Below are 15,527 nucleotides of genomic sequence, written 5' to 3' on the forward strand. Positions count from 1 at the left end.
TACTTTGTAACCAGATTCATGGCCTCGTTTTTCTACAACCTTGAGGCAGATTACAATTTGGGTTGCAGTTTTGGTCTCAGTTTTCCCCCAAGAGTGATCAGCAGACTAATGTTGTGGCATATCTCATGTCTTATATCATGTATCATTAGTAAATCTTATACTGGCCTGCAGACAACCTAGTTAGACCTAGTTAAAATGTCAGGGACCACAGGGGTCCCTAGAAAAAGCTGGGCCTAAGGAAAACCAACGTGGCTTAAATTTAGATCTGTGGCATCACTCAAAGAATCTTTTGTGGAACTTTGTTTTTTTTTTTTTTGAAGGAGTTCCCTGTATTTGTTTTAGATTATTTGTAGATATATTTATAACTCGTGTTTCCTATCAGTGTGCAGCTTTCTGATAACATGGTAAACCCTGTGATATTTTAGATGTCACAGTGTTTAAGTTAAAGTGAGACGTTTTCCCAAACTTTCCAAATACGTGTAATTTGAGGCCTCTGGGGTGATTGAGATGGACTGATGCAAATTAACTTGTTGAAAGGAAGTGGGCCTCTCATGAATGGATGCCTCTGTGCGTGTGTGTGTGTGTGTGCAGCATGCATATGTGTGCTATAGGTACACTGAAACAGGCTCAGCATGAGGCCTCCCTACAAACACACACAGATTGAGTGTGTTTGTGGAAGTGGGTCAGTGTGTCGAAGTCTATGAGTGGAATCAGTTTAGACCATTTTAAAAGCAGTTCCATCAATAAAATACCACAATTACAGGTAATTACCACAAAATGAAGTTTTTCCTGAGGAAAAAAGTCATTTTTCATGCAAATTCTTGCTGCATTCTTGCTGCAAGTTGATGGCTATTGTTGGCTGTTCCAGGAGTTAATTTGAATGTTTCAGCTGAGGACAAATGGCTGAACAGGGTTCAGTCATAAATGAGGTTCTTTAAAGAGTGTACGGTCAGACAAAAAAAAAAATCAGAATATATATAAAATGATTTAAAATATATAAAAAATAAAATTATATATATATATATATGTATATATATATATATATATATATATATATATATATATATATATATATATATATATATATATATATATATATATATATATATATAATTATTTAAAATATATAAAAATAATTTATATATATTTAAAATTATTTAAAATATATAAAATTATTTAAAAATACAACTTCATTATTGGTACAATGTCTAAGCCAGGTCTCTGTTAAAACTGTTATATCAGGATCAAACTGTGCAGCCAGGATTTTAAGATGATCCATTCTGTCTTTCTATAGTAGTCTTCTAATATTTAGATGGATTATAACTAAACTTTTTCTCTTTTTTTACTTTTTAAGATTACTCATTGGGTTATCAGTGCAGTTTTCTTGGAGGGTTACAATAATTTGAGATGGCTTAATGTGTATAAGATTATCACGATTAATAAAAACATTAAAATTTTGCCGATTATTACGAATTTTGTGGAAATGCTGGTCCTAGGTCTTCTACTACTAATGACTACTGGTAAAATGGAACTTGCTTTGTAGGTCTTGAGTAGTCCTTTAAAATTATACATAGAGTAAAACATATTGTGTACTAAATCTGTGCACACAGCCTATTGGGATGAATTACATCATAATTATGCATATCATCAACATCACCTCTGTCACCAACAACAAAAAACTTCATATTAGTGAGACGATTCTGTATTGTTTTAAAACTTAAGCATTGCTACTTTACAGTAGTTGATGTGCTTTTCTCTATTCGACTGTCATGGTGGACGAGTTCGATGAGTCGCTCACAAAATCGCTTTACTGATACTTCAGCATTCTGATAGAATAGAGTACCTGTATTCTGTTTATGGATGCTATGATTTGTCCTCTTGCAGGCTTCTTAGTACTAAGAATGTACATTGAGTTTCTACAAAAGTTCATTACTCATGTAGAAGTATAGATACAGGGGTTTAAAAAATTAACATTGATTAAATGTTGAATTTAACATCTGTAGAAGTTGAAGTATCAACTCAAGCTTTAACTCCAGTAAAAGTGTAAAAGTACTGGTTTCGAAACTACTCAAAGAATAAAAGTAAAATTAATGTAAAAAAAGGACAAAAGTTTAGGCTGTGCCACAGGAGCCTATTGTGCACTAACCCCCCCCCCCCCCCACCCCCCCCCCCCCCTCCCCAATACACATATTTCTAAAAGCCATAATAACTATAGATTTTTATTGTCACGTCACAGAGTACAGGTGTAGATTTAAGTAAAATACTTGGCTGAAGGTTCCCACTAGTGTACAGAGAAACAATATTTACAACAAGTAGAATATTAAAATAAAATAGAATATACAGATACAATACACAATAAACACAATACACACAATAACGTACACTATAGACATATTGACATATGGTATTACATGGAAATACATTAAGTATGATTGAATATATAAATATACAATGCTATATAGATGTGCAGCTATCAGATATCTAGAGTGTGCATGTGGAAGTGCAGTGATAGCCCAGTATATGACAGAGTAAGTATGAGTAAAGTGCAGACTATAATATTTAATATTAATATGTTAAAATAAATTAAATTAAATGAAAACAAGCTGAAATGAAATAGGAGTAAGAAGACTATTTTTAAAATGTAAGAAATAAACATTTTAGTTAATTGTGTGAAAATGTAACGAGTAGAAACATATTATGTCTGTAAAGATGTCATTAATAGAAGCAGACTTCAGGCTACACATAAATCATATTTTTCTGGTTTAATTACTTTAGATTTTCACTTTTGATAACACTTTATTTGTCTTTTTATTTTACTGGTCCTTTTAAATGCTTTATAGATGCTTAACTAACATTGAACGAAATGTCTATTCAATGTAACTGAACTCTAATGAAAATGTAAGTGATTCTCTATTTAATGTGACCCTGCACTCAACTCTAACCTCTAATCTTAACATATTTATGGTTATGTTTAAGGTTAGATGTCAGTTTCGTGTTTGGGTTAGGGTTAAGTGGACCATTACTTGCCTTGAATCTGAAAAGAGCCCTATTTTTTACTGTTATTACTGGACAGGTACAGTAAAATTGATGGTTCAGTTTAGAAATGAGTGAGATGTTTCTGAACTGTGTTCTATATTATATACTAATGTAATGTATACTTACTGAAAAGCACATAAACTTAAACACCAGCTCCTCAAACCACAAGAGTGGGACAGGCTGTTACTTTCCTAAAAGTCATGTGTACAGGCAGCGGGTGCTAAAATGACAATATTTTAAATTAATGTCAGTTGCTGCCAAACATAAAGATTTCTAATAATAATGATAAAGGGAAGAATAAGTACGTTTATCTTGGTTTAATCTTAACCATATGGATGCTTATTAATCTGCATAATAGATTTGCTTAGTGGATTGGTATATTTGACTTGTCTGGAAAAAACAAAACACATCTTTACTTTGACAGGGGCTCAGTGGAACACTGTGTTATCCAGTGTAATTTTACTGTTCACATGTCTGTGGTTAAGGTCATTCTGGAGTCCTGTGTGTCACTTAAGGTTGGAACACCACAGTTGGACTCAGCCAGACTTCTCGGAACTATTTGTGCTGGTATTGATTGATTTTAGCCTGTGAAAGTTCTAATGATCACAGCTTGTGTTCGTGTGTCAATATTTTTACTGTCATTAGATTTTTATTAGAGCTTATTCAACTAGAAACAGTGAGACAATATTTCAAAGACACCACATGTTCATTATAACTTGCAGTTATGCATGTACAATATATACAATTATATTATATAGACATATATTTAAATATGTATTAAACATAGATTTACATAATTATTTTGAGGGTTCCAAAATGATCAGTTTAAAATATTGTATATAAGTAACTGAAACTTCATCATCAGCTAAAAAGCAACAGGTTGTTGGTTTGTTAGTCAAGAACAACCTAAGAACCAGCATGAACTGGAAGTTTCAAATGTCAGAATTTAATCAAATTTTACTCCATCAAAAGAGAGGCTGCCACTCAAGAAAAAGGCCCTGCTTTAAAAACCGACTAACGTTTGCAAATGATCACATCTGAATTGAAGTTTCATGTCCGGAAGAGACACAGATTAAGTTATTTGGTCATAATGGCTGTAGCTAAATTTAGATGAGTAAATAAGAGCCATTTAACCCCAAGAAAATTGAACCAACTGTTAAGCATGGTGGTGGGTGCATCATGTCTAAGCCATGTACCTGTGCATGTAAATTAGAATTTCACAGCATTAAAAAAACATCAAACATTAGCTAGTTTGTTAAAACATAGACATAAAAAACATCAAACCATCTTCAACACAACTTCTCTATAAGCATCTATAAGCATATATCTCTCTCTCTCACCGACAAAGGTTGCTAGGAACCTGGGTGTTATGGTTGATGACCAGCTCTCCTTCACGCACCATGTGGCCTCAATTGCTCGGTCCTGCTGCTTTGCGCTCTATAACATTCGAAAAATTAGACCGTTCTTGATGCAACAGGCCACCCAACTCCTGGTGCAAGCGGTCGTCATCTCACGCCTCGACTACTGCAATGCCCTGCTAACTGGCCTCCCGGCCTGTGTAGTAAAACCACTCCAGATGATCCAGAACGCAGCAGCACGTCTGGTCTTCAACCAGCCAAAACGGGCACATGTCACCCCGCTGCTCATTAAGCTCCATTGGCTACCAGTTGATGCTCGCATCAAATTCAAAGCTCTTACTATCGCCTACAAGGTGATGACAGAACAGGCTCCTTCCTACCTGCACTCGCTCCTGAAGGCTTACGCTACCTCCCGTCCGCTGCGCTCCTCCAATGAACGTCGCCTCGCTTTGCCAAACACTCACACAAAGCAATCCAGACTGTTCTCATACAGAGTTCCCCAATGGTGGAACAAACTACCTTCCACTACCAGATCAGGAGAATCTCTCGCTATCTTTAAGAAACTCCTGAAGACAGAGCTCTTCAAAGAGCACTTACTCTCCTAACACCTCTAACACACTAACTACTTCTAACCCCATTTCCTTCTTCCCCTCCTTCACTCCTCTATCCTATTATTCCCCTTTGACCTCCTTTTATCCCTATCCAAAGATGTTTTACCTTTAAACTTATTTTACATTGTACTTGACTATTGTAAGTCGCTTTGGACAAAAGCGTCTGCCAAATGTAATGTAATGTAATGTAATATTTGTGACAGTGACCCCACATACACATTAAAGTTGCTTCTGAAAACCTTGGTTAAACCTTGGTAATGGCATTCCTAAAGTCCTGACCTCAGCCCTATTGAACTTTTGTGGACAGTACATAAAAGTCAAATTCATGCCAGACAAGCATCTAATTCAAGCTGTTGATGGCCAGGAAGCTTGTTGATGGCTTCTAAAGTGTCTGTCAGGGTTTGACTTACTAATTTACTTTAGACTTTATCTAATGTAGTTCATTATTAAAATACACATCAGTATTTAAAAATACAATGAATTTAGATTTACATTCACTCAAATAAAAATGTGGTATAGAACCTTGGTAATAGCCAGGGTTCATACACTTTTTAACCAATAAATGCGCATGATATTTGTCAGAAATGTTCATGACCATTCAGTTTTAAAACATTTAAAACAGTGCGGACATTGACAATAAAACCAAAAAAATAAATAAAACTATAATTACAATTGATTATAGTAGGCATTTTTATCAGGTATGAATCTGATAAAAAATGTTGACACACAGTATTTATAATCATTAATAATAAAATGTGTGTCAGATCCTGAGAGCTCCATTGTGTCGGGCTATGTTACTGAACTAACTCTAAGCTGATGTATTTATTAGTTCAAAATATATTTTATATTCATTGATATTCATCGATAAACTGAAACACAAAGATTTGTAGACCAAATTTCCATGACTTTTCCAAAACTTTCTGGGCATATTTTTTTTCCCAAATCTTCCAAATCCAGGCTTGAAAATTGCCATTTTCATATAGCAAATTCCATGACTTTTCCTGATTTTTGCATGATGTATGAACCCTGAATGGAATTCCCAAAAGGACATTGTAAGGGACATTTAACCAGGTGTTAGATGTTCTGCGTTTATACTTTTTACAATGAGTTCATTTCTTAATAATTCATATGCCAAATTTATTTGTTTAGTTTTTTTTTTTTCCAACTTTTACCTAAATAAAGCTAACTGATCCACGGATGCGTTCTACTACAATCACAATCTGATAGTCTGTCTACTCTTTTTGCATTTAAAATTGCCCTGGAGGCAGCACTTCTTCAGAGATAAAAGTTTTAGCCAGTTCCAGTCAGTTCCCGAAAAAAGTTGTAAGATTTGAACTTATCATATCTTATTATAAATTGTATTATTTGTTGATTTGTTATTGTTGTTTTTGTTGTTTAAACCATGAAGAGTTTAATTGGGAGGAGGGCTGCAAATAACCTGAGGGTCCTCCCCCCTGATCACTCTGGGATTAGCCTGCAATTAGCGGTCAAAGGTGGATAATAATGGTCTGTCTACAGACTGTAAGGGGTGTCAATGGTCTGTAAGATTGTGATGCAAACTAGGAGCACTTACTCTAAGTAAAGCTGAGAGTGGTTGACCTTTTATGGTATGTCTTTAAAGCATTATTACACACCAGCCTCACAGTTATATAACTCTATATTGGTCGTAAATGGCTTAAATAGCTTGAGTCTACACTACCATTCATAAAGTGTGGAGTCAAGTCAGTTTGGTAATTACATTTCAAAACTCTAATATGTTATTTATACTAACAGGTCTCTCTTGTGAATGAGATTCTCTGATCTCAATGGGATTTCCTGGTGAAATAAAGGTAATAATTAAGGGCATCACGTTGAGTTAACATTTGAGGTGTTAAAGAGAACCTTAAAAGGAAATCTGGGTACAAAATGAAGAATTTTCTAGCACACAAAATAAGTATTTGTTTCATTTTGTGATCTGATGTTTACAAAGTGTCTAGATTACATCCTGACGAAATATTACAGTATATGACAGTATAGTATACAATATATAATAAGAATTGTACAGTATATAATATAGTATAAATAGTGTAAGTAATATACACTGCAAAGAATTTTAATATGTGTGAAGCTGTTTTGCAATATTTTTGTTAATTATGTAGTAACATGCTTTGGTAAAAAGTAAAACATATATTGGTATATTGGTAAAATATATCTATTTTAAGACAACAAAAATTAAGTTTAACTCTAAATGAATGCATTATTATAAATATAGAAGAATATATATAATATATATATATAAGAATGCTTTTCTTCACTATCCTGAACTTTGTACATTTTATACAGTTCTCTTTGATGTTGGCAGTGTTTTTTTTTTTTTTTTTCCAGCCGTGCTACCTGGAAGGTGAATGAGGTTAAATCACACATTTTTGAAGTGTTGAAGATGTTTTAATTTTTATTTATCCATTTAGATATTTTCATACAAAATTATGAAACTATTGAAATGTGTCCGAGCGTTCCCTGTTCACACTCTCATCTTGGGATAACTACAATGTGAAATTAGTCACATTTAAACCTTTATAATGTTTTCTTTTTAATTCAGGGGACTGAAGACATGTGCATGTTTAGTGATTAGTAATTGATTTTACTTAATATGTCTCATTAAGGTATTTAACATAATTTAAGAAAATCGATTATATAAAAAAGAACAAGGTGATTATGAACAATTTAACATGTCCATTTCCAAAATTTCTATCTATCTGTCTGTCTGTCTGTCTATCTATCTATGTTTGCAACTCTAGATTAATGCAATTGTCACTAAAATGAAAGACATGAAATTAAAAGTGAGATTTCACTTGATTTGGACGATCCCTTATAGATTCCAGATAAATGTAAACCATTTTCTATGGAACCCAATCCTGAAGATTAGCCCAAAATAAACCATGAATCAACCTAAAACCTAACCTTAACTTCAGGTTAGGGCTGCTTGTAGGGTTTACATTCAATAGAGAATCATTTACTTTTACCTTAGAGTTCAGTTACATTTAATAGACATTTATTTGAATGTTAGTTAAATGTGAAGTTGAACATCTATAAAGTGTATAAATGGACCAAACAATGTAGAAAGTGTTACAGTAAAAATCTAAAATTGGAAGCTATGGAAATATGATGTCTGTGTAGACTGAAGTCATATAAATATCATAAATAGTATTAATATTATGAATATGGTGAGTATTGGAGTTATGACATGACTAAAAGTCCAGTATTGTATAATGACCCAGAAATGGATTTTAACCATCCATCCAAATTAGAACCCTAGAGACGAGTCTCTGTTGTATTAAACAATTTAAAGGTTGTAAGGGACGGGCCATCAGTTTAGAAGTTGTCTATAACCTTCAGAACAGATTGTCGGGACTGTAGTATAGAAGCCTTGACCATGTGCTACTGCTTTATCTAAAAAGCTGCTAGTTTAAATTAAAAATCAATTAAACAAAGGTGGCATTTGTAGCTGATCTTATATTACCAAACACTCTTACCTCCTCACCCTGATAACCTCACTGACACAGCCATGTCTGCTCAGTAATAACGCACAGCGACTTCCAGCCCACAGCGCCGTGACTCGGCCCCTTCTCTCAGCTCTCTCTTCACGGCTCTGTGAAGTGTGTGAGTTTCATAATCTCAGTTTAATAATGAGAAGAAGAATCATCAGCACAGCGCGGCTGTTCTCCTGGAGCTCAGTGGCCTTTACTGAGCTGCTGAAGGTCATGGGCTTCAGTTAGCTGTGAAGGAGGTTGGCGGCTGCACATCTGTTGGAGTTATATGAGAAAGAGAGAGAGAGAGGAATAGAGGGATATATAGAAAGAGAGAGAGAAAGAGAGAGATCAAAGAGGTGCCAGTACAGAGGTTTAGGGGCTGCTGGTGGTAATGGGTTCAAAGACATGTGAAGACTTGGAAGTTTCTGAACTTCTGGACACAATGATTAGGCGTGGGAATTGGAGGAGGAGGGGGGGGGTGAAAGAGTGGAGGAGAATAGAATTATAATGAATCTTTTATTAAATATACAAGATTAGACTGCAGTTGTGTGTCAAATTCATCTTTTTCCCTTCCTTGGTGAAAAAGCTTTAAACTTGGTAGAGAAGGGAAAGAACAAGCTCTAATCTGATCTAAATGTTTTAATATATCAAATAAAAGCAAAGATATGGCTTCTCCTGATGTCCATGCTTTCTTTCTACATTGCACTGGTGCATATACCTTTTTTTTAAAAGCTCCTGAATGGGGTGTAGTAGTGCGTTCTGGACGTTTTTTTCCATGCAGGTTTGTTGCCAGTGACATCATGCATTCCACACTTGGTATGCGTGTGTATGTTTTTGGTTTCAACAATGCAGAGGCCAGAGGTCACAGGGTTAGAGCTGACCCCTCACGGCATCTCAGCAGCCCACAGCGTTTGTTCACTAACCAGCGGCTTCACAGCAGAGCTGCAGTACAACATACAGAGGAGGGCTTAGTCTGGCATGATATGTATGAGATATGTGGACTAAACAAGCCATACCGTGCTAACACCAGCAGAATAGATGGATTATCACTCGCTTTAGAGTACAGAACCTTCTCATTGTGACTGGCATGTGAACTCAGTGCTGATTTGTGATCTATGTTTTCACAGAACTGGCTTTGAAATTACAGGAACACAACTTAAAAGTTTTTTCTGACACGGCTATTTTACACATTTGAGTTCCTGAATTTAGTAAAAAGCACAGAAAACTGCAGATTATTATCAGAATACTATGCCTTTTGGCTCTTCATAACTTTTAACGATTTATTATATTTATAAGATCTCAAACTACACAGAAATCATACCTTTTTTTTCAGCTTAATCCCGTTTATTTCCATGGTAAGCAGCACGACAAGGTGGACAAAGACTGTGTCAATATTTTTTTTAGCAAAACTTTAAATTGAATGAAAAACGTGGTTGACCTTGAGTCTTTTTAAAAAGTTTATTTTTGACCTTGTTGATACATTTTGATTTTTTTGTTTTTATATTTGATTTTCCATGACCGGATGGACAGGCTAAGTTTTACCTCCACTAAATATGGAGATAACATGGCAAATATGAAGTAAAATTAATATTATTAATTGGTGCACATTAAGAAAAGAGTCTTTAAGTCCCTTTAAATTAAACGAAGTGGATGTTGTGATGTCACTGATCTTGAAGAATACTTTCTTAAATGGGTGGGATTATCCCAAGATGACAGGGTGGACCTATTCGGGTATATGTTAAAATAGCTTAATATTTTTAATTAAAATAGCTATAACTAAATGACGTGGATTCTCATACCAATAATTAAAAACATTTTTAAAACTTAAAATAATTGTTCAACCTAACCAGCCAGCACTGTGGACATGGCAAAAGGCCTCACATTAAAGATATAAATGTATAAAATATATGAAAAGTAATCTAGATCTGTAACAACATGTTCAATCAGAGTAAATCTTGAAAATTGTATTGTTAAAAATTGCTTTTAACAACTATACTGAAAACACAAAAGGAATATAGGGTATATTAGGTTGAAACCACTGAAGAATTGCTTTGACAGAGTTTAGAGAGAGAGAGAGAGAGAGAGAGTGACTGTGTTTCAGAGGGACAGCTGATCCAGAGTCAGTCGGGGAGGGGTGGATGGATAGAGTTGGATGGAATCCAGCGGTGCTGTGGTGTGGAATATCTGTTAATGGGGCTCAATGGACCCTTGTGTTGTCCCTGTGTTACACACACTCACACACACACAGTGGCACTTCCGCTCAAGGTTGAGTTCATTCAGAATCAGTGTCATTTAAGGTTGGAGCAGCAGAGTTTGACTGTTCTCTGACTCTGAGCTGTTGAAACTTTGTAGGCTTTTTTCTGAAGTGTCTGTTCTGCTGATGGACTGATTTTAGCCCGTGGAAGTTTTATTGATGAGTGTCTAAAGCTAAACTGGTCTAAAGAGCCTGGACCCTCTGTGGGATTGGGGATGGGATTAGTTTTACATGTATTTTTATTACAGGAAGTCTGTGACACTGATGATTTACAATTTCCACTGGATGAGAAATCTTGGCCTGAATGATTGAGATGAGAGTGGCTAATCAATTTACGCTTTGCCAATGACTTATCTAAAGCTGGCAGAAGCATCACACCTCTGAGGAGGGTTTATCTACATGATCTGACTGATTTGAAGGACCCGCAAAATATCTGTGGCATGCTCAGCAAAACTAAATGCCTGCTTAAGCACCTTTATACTTAAGAAAAGTTGTAAAATCTCCTTTTCCACAAAGTAGAGCATAATATTTTAAAACACAGTTTGAGAGAGAGAACATTTCTGAGCTTTTTCTATTTGCCTTTTTATCATGAGCACTTCACATATTATAAAAGAGCATTTTTTAGAGCATTTCTATAGTGTAAAAAGCATTTTTTAAGCACTTCAGAAATGTTCTATTGGTTCATGGATTATGTCAAGTGAATTAATGTTCACTTCTCAAAATTCACAGAAACAGTGAAATAATATATTTTTACCTTTCCCATATTTAAATGTGAACTGTTAGTTTTTTGTAGGTTATTATTGATCATAAAATAACACATTTAGAAATTAAGAAAACCTATTAATATAAACCAAGTGACTTTTTCACTGGTAGTGTATGTACTTTAACTACTGTTCAATGGCATTTCTATTTAACATTGGGTACAAGAAATAATATCTAATCTTTATAGCTGATGTCTTTAAGTTTTGGGATTTGAGGATATAATGCCCTCTGATGAGAATGGGTAATTGCACCGAACATGTGGAAGAATCATTTTAAACTGGGCGGGTGTGATGCGGCCTCCTTTCAGAGCGGATGAATCCGATTCCAGGTTTAGTTCAGTCAGAGAGAGAGAGCAAGGTCACGGAGCTCTCTCCACCGTTTAAACACCAATCCGATATTAATCCTGGTCTTAGCACGGACTCGATCGCGTTCCTTTTTAGCTCGCTTCACTCCTTCGTTTCCATGTTTTTACTATGGGGGAATGAGCACTTCTGAAGTCTCCATTGCCCCACCAGCTGCTCACCTTTAGTAAAACTGAGCCGGATCCTCTTTCAGAGGCTGTACAGGCGTGTGATGTGGCCAGAAGAACTCCCGTGAAATAGATTTGACTTAGCAGGGATGGTGGTTCCAGGACACTGGCACCATTAAACACAATATTTTATCCCTTCTTTACTCAGAACTGCTTCTGATTTTAGATTAAAAACAAAATAATATGGACTGTCACTTTAAATTTAATCCTAGGATGATTTAACATGACCCCGACCTTATCTTTCCTACCATTTATACTTGTTCTATCACCACTGTAACCCTGATATATTACATTGAATCAATCTGTGATTCTCACATTTTATTGTCAGAACTTGATTTAAAAAAAATTAAACTCAGTACATCACATTTTTCCAGTGTTTCTAAAAATAGTTTTGTGTGTGTTTGTGTGCATGTGTGTGTGCTTTTAATCGGCGTGTGTCCTGGGATGCTCGCTCATGGGACCTAACATGCACCCAGTCCTCTGAAGCCATACACCCTGCCAGAGGCATTAACCAGCCTGGCAGCACCAGGACACACACTCACAGCGAGAGGGAGAGAGAGAGAGAGAGAGAGAGGGGAGCGAGAGGGCAACAGTTGAAGAGAACGAGGGAGAGAACTGGCTAGAACCGGATTCTGCGCTGAGGGGGGGGGAGCCACACAGACAGACTGACTGAGCTTAAAGGAGTAAAGGAGGGGAGAAAAAGACAGGATGGAGTCTTCACAGGCTTTTTGTTTTTTAGAAAGGTACATCCAGTCTTCCAGAAGTATAGTGTTCCATTAGAGCAGCTCATCTGGCACAAGGCGTGCTGACAACTTGTAGGCAGTGGGATCAATTCCCCAGGACACTGATCCTGATGTAAAATTCCCTACTGAAGTAAAATTCAGGCTCTGGGGTTTTTTTTCTCTGCAGAACACAGATGCACAAATTGTGCAGAGAGGTAGCAGACATTAACATAATGCAGTGTTGTTAGCATATGGTTATCCCTTCACACACAGAGAGAGAGACACACTCAGTCACAGGGCAGCAGTGAACTGGACAGTCTGCTTGATGAACTTATCCCGGCCCTTTTCCCCCTCCTCTGCCGCCCCCTCTCTTTCTCTTTTACACGTCACACATTCCTAGCCGTGCATTTCTCCAGCTTTCTGCAGACCCCCTGCCTGCGAACGCCTCACCCCACCTTTCAGAGTGACTTCAGTGCACCCTCGCCCCCCCTCTGTCCCGCAGCCAATGGCGGTGTGAAGTGAATATTTCATTATCGGAGAGATGGTCGAGTCTGGAACTATTCATAGATCAGGCTGCAAATGGGGAATTCATCTGAGGGCCCTGAGAAAATATGGATGCATAATTAATGCATTATCACTTGAATTAATGATTCATGAACACCTCCTCGCCACTGGAGGAAGGCAAACTCACTGCCTTACCAGTGTGTCCATCATGGCATCTATGGGCGCTTTGAAAGCAATTTAAGTTTGAAAGAGGCAGGATCGAATTAGGCCTGGCTCAGAATCAGCACGGATCAGAATCACTCCAGTCATTTTCTAGCACAGGTTGTACAGTTCACAGTGAGGGCTGTTGTATTTCCAGTGTACAAGAGCCAAGTCCAAATCAAAAACCAACATGGTACTTATTAATACTCATATAGGCAGCATATCTCAGTACACTGGCTTAATAAGGTTGGAACCCCACTGATTTTAAATGCGAGAAAAGTTATAATAAAAAATAAGAAATGTAAGAAAAATAGATGACCTGTTCCTTCATTATTTCATGACAAATTAAAGACATTTCCAGTGTTGGATTTGCATTCAGCAGCTGGCAGTTCATGGCAACTCTTATGTATGTTTAGTATGTAGTCGAGTAAAGTGTTGATGCGAGTGAAGGAAGCTGTAATTAGGCTGAAAAAACATGGTTTCAACACTTGGCCAATAGAAAAATGTGGAAAAAAAAATAATCCAGGTTTACTTTAGTTAGGCAGTAATCTGACTTCTACTTTGTAACCAGTGGTATATCTGACAAAGGCCGTTAATCATGGGCGGAAACATCTTTTTTTTTATTATTATTAAATAAAGAAGTCTATTTTTGCTATAGAGTGAGTGATGCACCATTTTTGATTAAGAGTTATTTTTTTATTTTTGGTTGCACCTCATTCAAATAGTCGGTTAAAGCAACTTTTTAAAATTGCTTTTGATGCCCATAAGCATACACTTCAAACTTCCTGCTGCATTTGTTAAATATATATTGTGGTTCCTAAAAGTTAAAAGTGCAATGCTGCGCTTTCTCTGTATAGCTTCAAAAATGTACCTAGCAGTACACTATATGGACAAAAGTGTTGGGACACCTGTTTATTCCACTTTTGTTGGACTTACAAGCTTTTGCAGCACTGCTGTGATGATTGCAATGATATTATAACCACAAACACCTGAGTTTTCCCAGTATCTGTTTTCCACAAAGTGGACAAGCTAGGTAGGAGTGTATAATTTGGTGTTTAAAAACACCAGCAGCACTGCTGAGCACCCAAGCAGACACTAGATCCCTTTTTTCCATGAAAAGTACTGCCAACAGGGAACTTTGAACTCTTTTTGCCACTCTGTGGAGGGCACTTTAGTGATGCTTTTTCAGTTGTGTACTGTAGGGGACTTATCTAGAGGGACTAGACATGTGGGGTCAGTTGTAATCTCAGTCTCACTGGAGTGATTGCGAGGTTCATGCAGGCACAATAGTCAGACTGAGCTGCCACAGGCCGTGGCACGAACTTCTGGGCTTCTAGTCTTTTTCATCAGTGTCATTTACACCTTACAGTCTTGCTGTTTCTGTTTTCACCTCAGATAAACTCCTGCAGCACAATGTCAAATACTGATATAATATGTACAGAAGCAAAGAGAGCACGGGCTGTCTGCAGGACATCCTCTTTGTTTACAGTGTTTTTTTTCTTCTTGCTGCACCATTGCACCTGCTGCGGAGTAAATGGCTTTTGGCAGGCTAAGGCACGCCGGGCCACCACAGGCTTAAATTAAAACAGGGGGCGCTGTGATGGCCTCTGAAGCTCCCTTGTTCCTGCTTCTGCTGTATCTATTTATTTCTCTTTAAACTTGCTTGCTCTGCAGGCTGGATGTGCTGCAGTGATGCAGTGACAGAGTTAGTTAGCATGGCCCATTGTGTCTGTCTGACCCCATGTGGACACTCCGAGTATTACATGGGCGCAGTGTTGCATCTTACCAAACTTTCCTCATTGTTTTATTGCAGATGTGGTACTTGATATGTTTTCTTCTGTTCTGATCTGATCTAGCACTTAACCTACAGCTCTGGGAAAAAATGAAAGATGTTTTCCTTGATTTTTACCAAATTGAAAACCTCTAATATAAAAAAGAGGGAGTTGATCACATGCCATGCAACAATGATAAACTGCTTGGATTTTTGCACCAGGAGTGGCATAATTTTATTCAAAAGCAGTGTGTAAGACTGGTGGAGGAG

Source organism: Astyanax mexicanus, chromosome 8, assembly GCF_023375975.1.
Source record: "Astyanax mexicanus isolate ESR-SI-001 chromosome 8, AstMex3_surface, whole genome shotgun sequence".
In the NCBI taxonomy this organism is placed as follows: Eukaryota; Metazoa; Chordata; class Actinopteri; order Characiformes; family Acestrorhamphidae; genus Astyanax; species Astyanax mexicanus.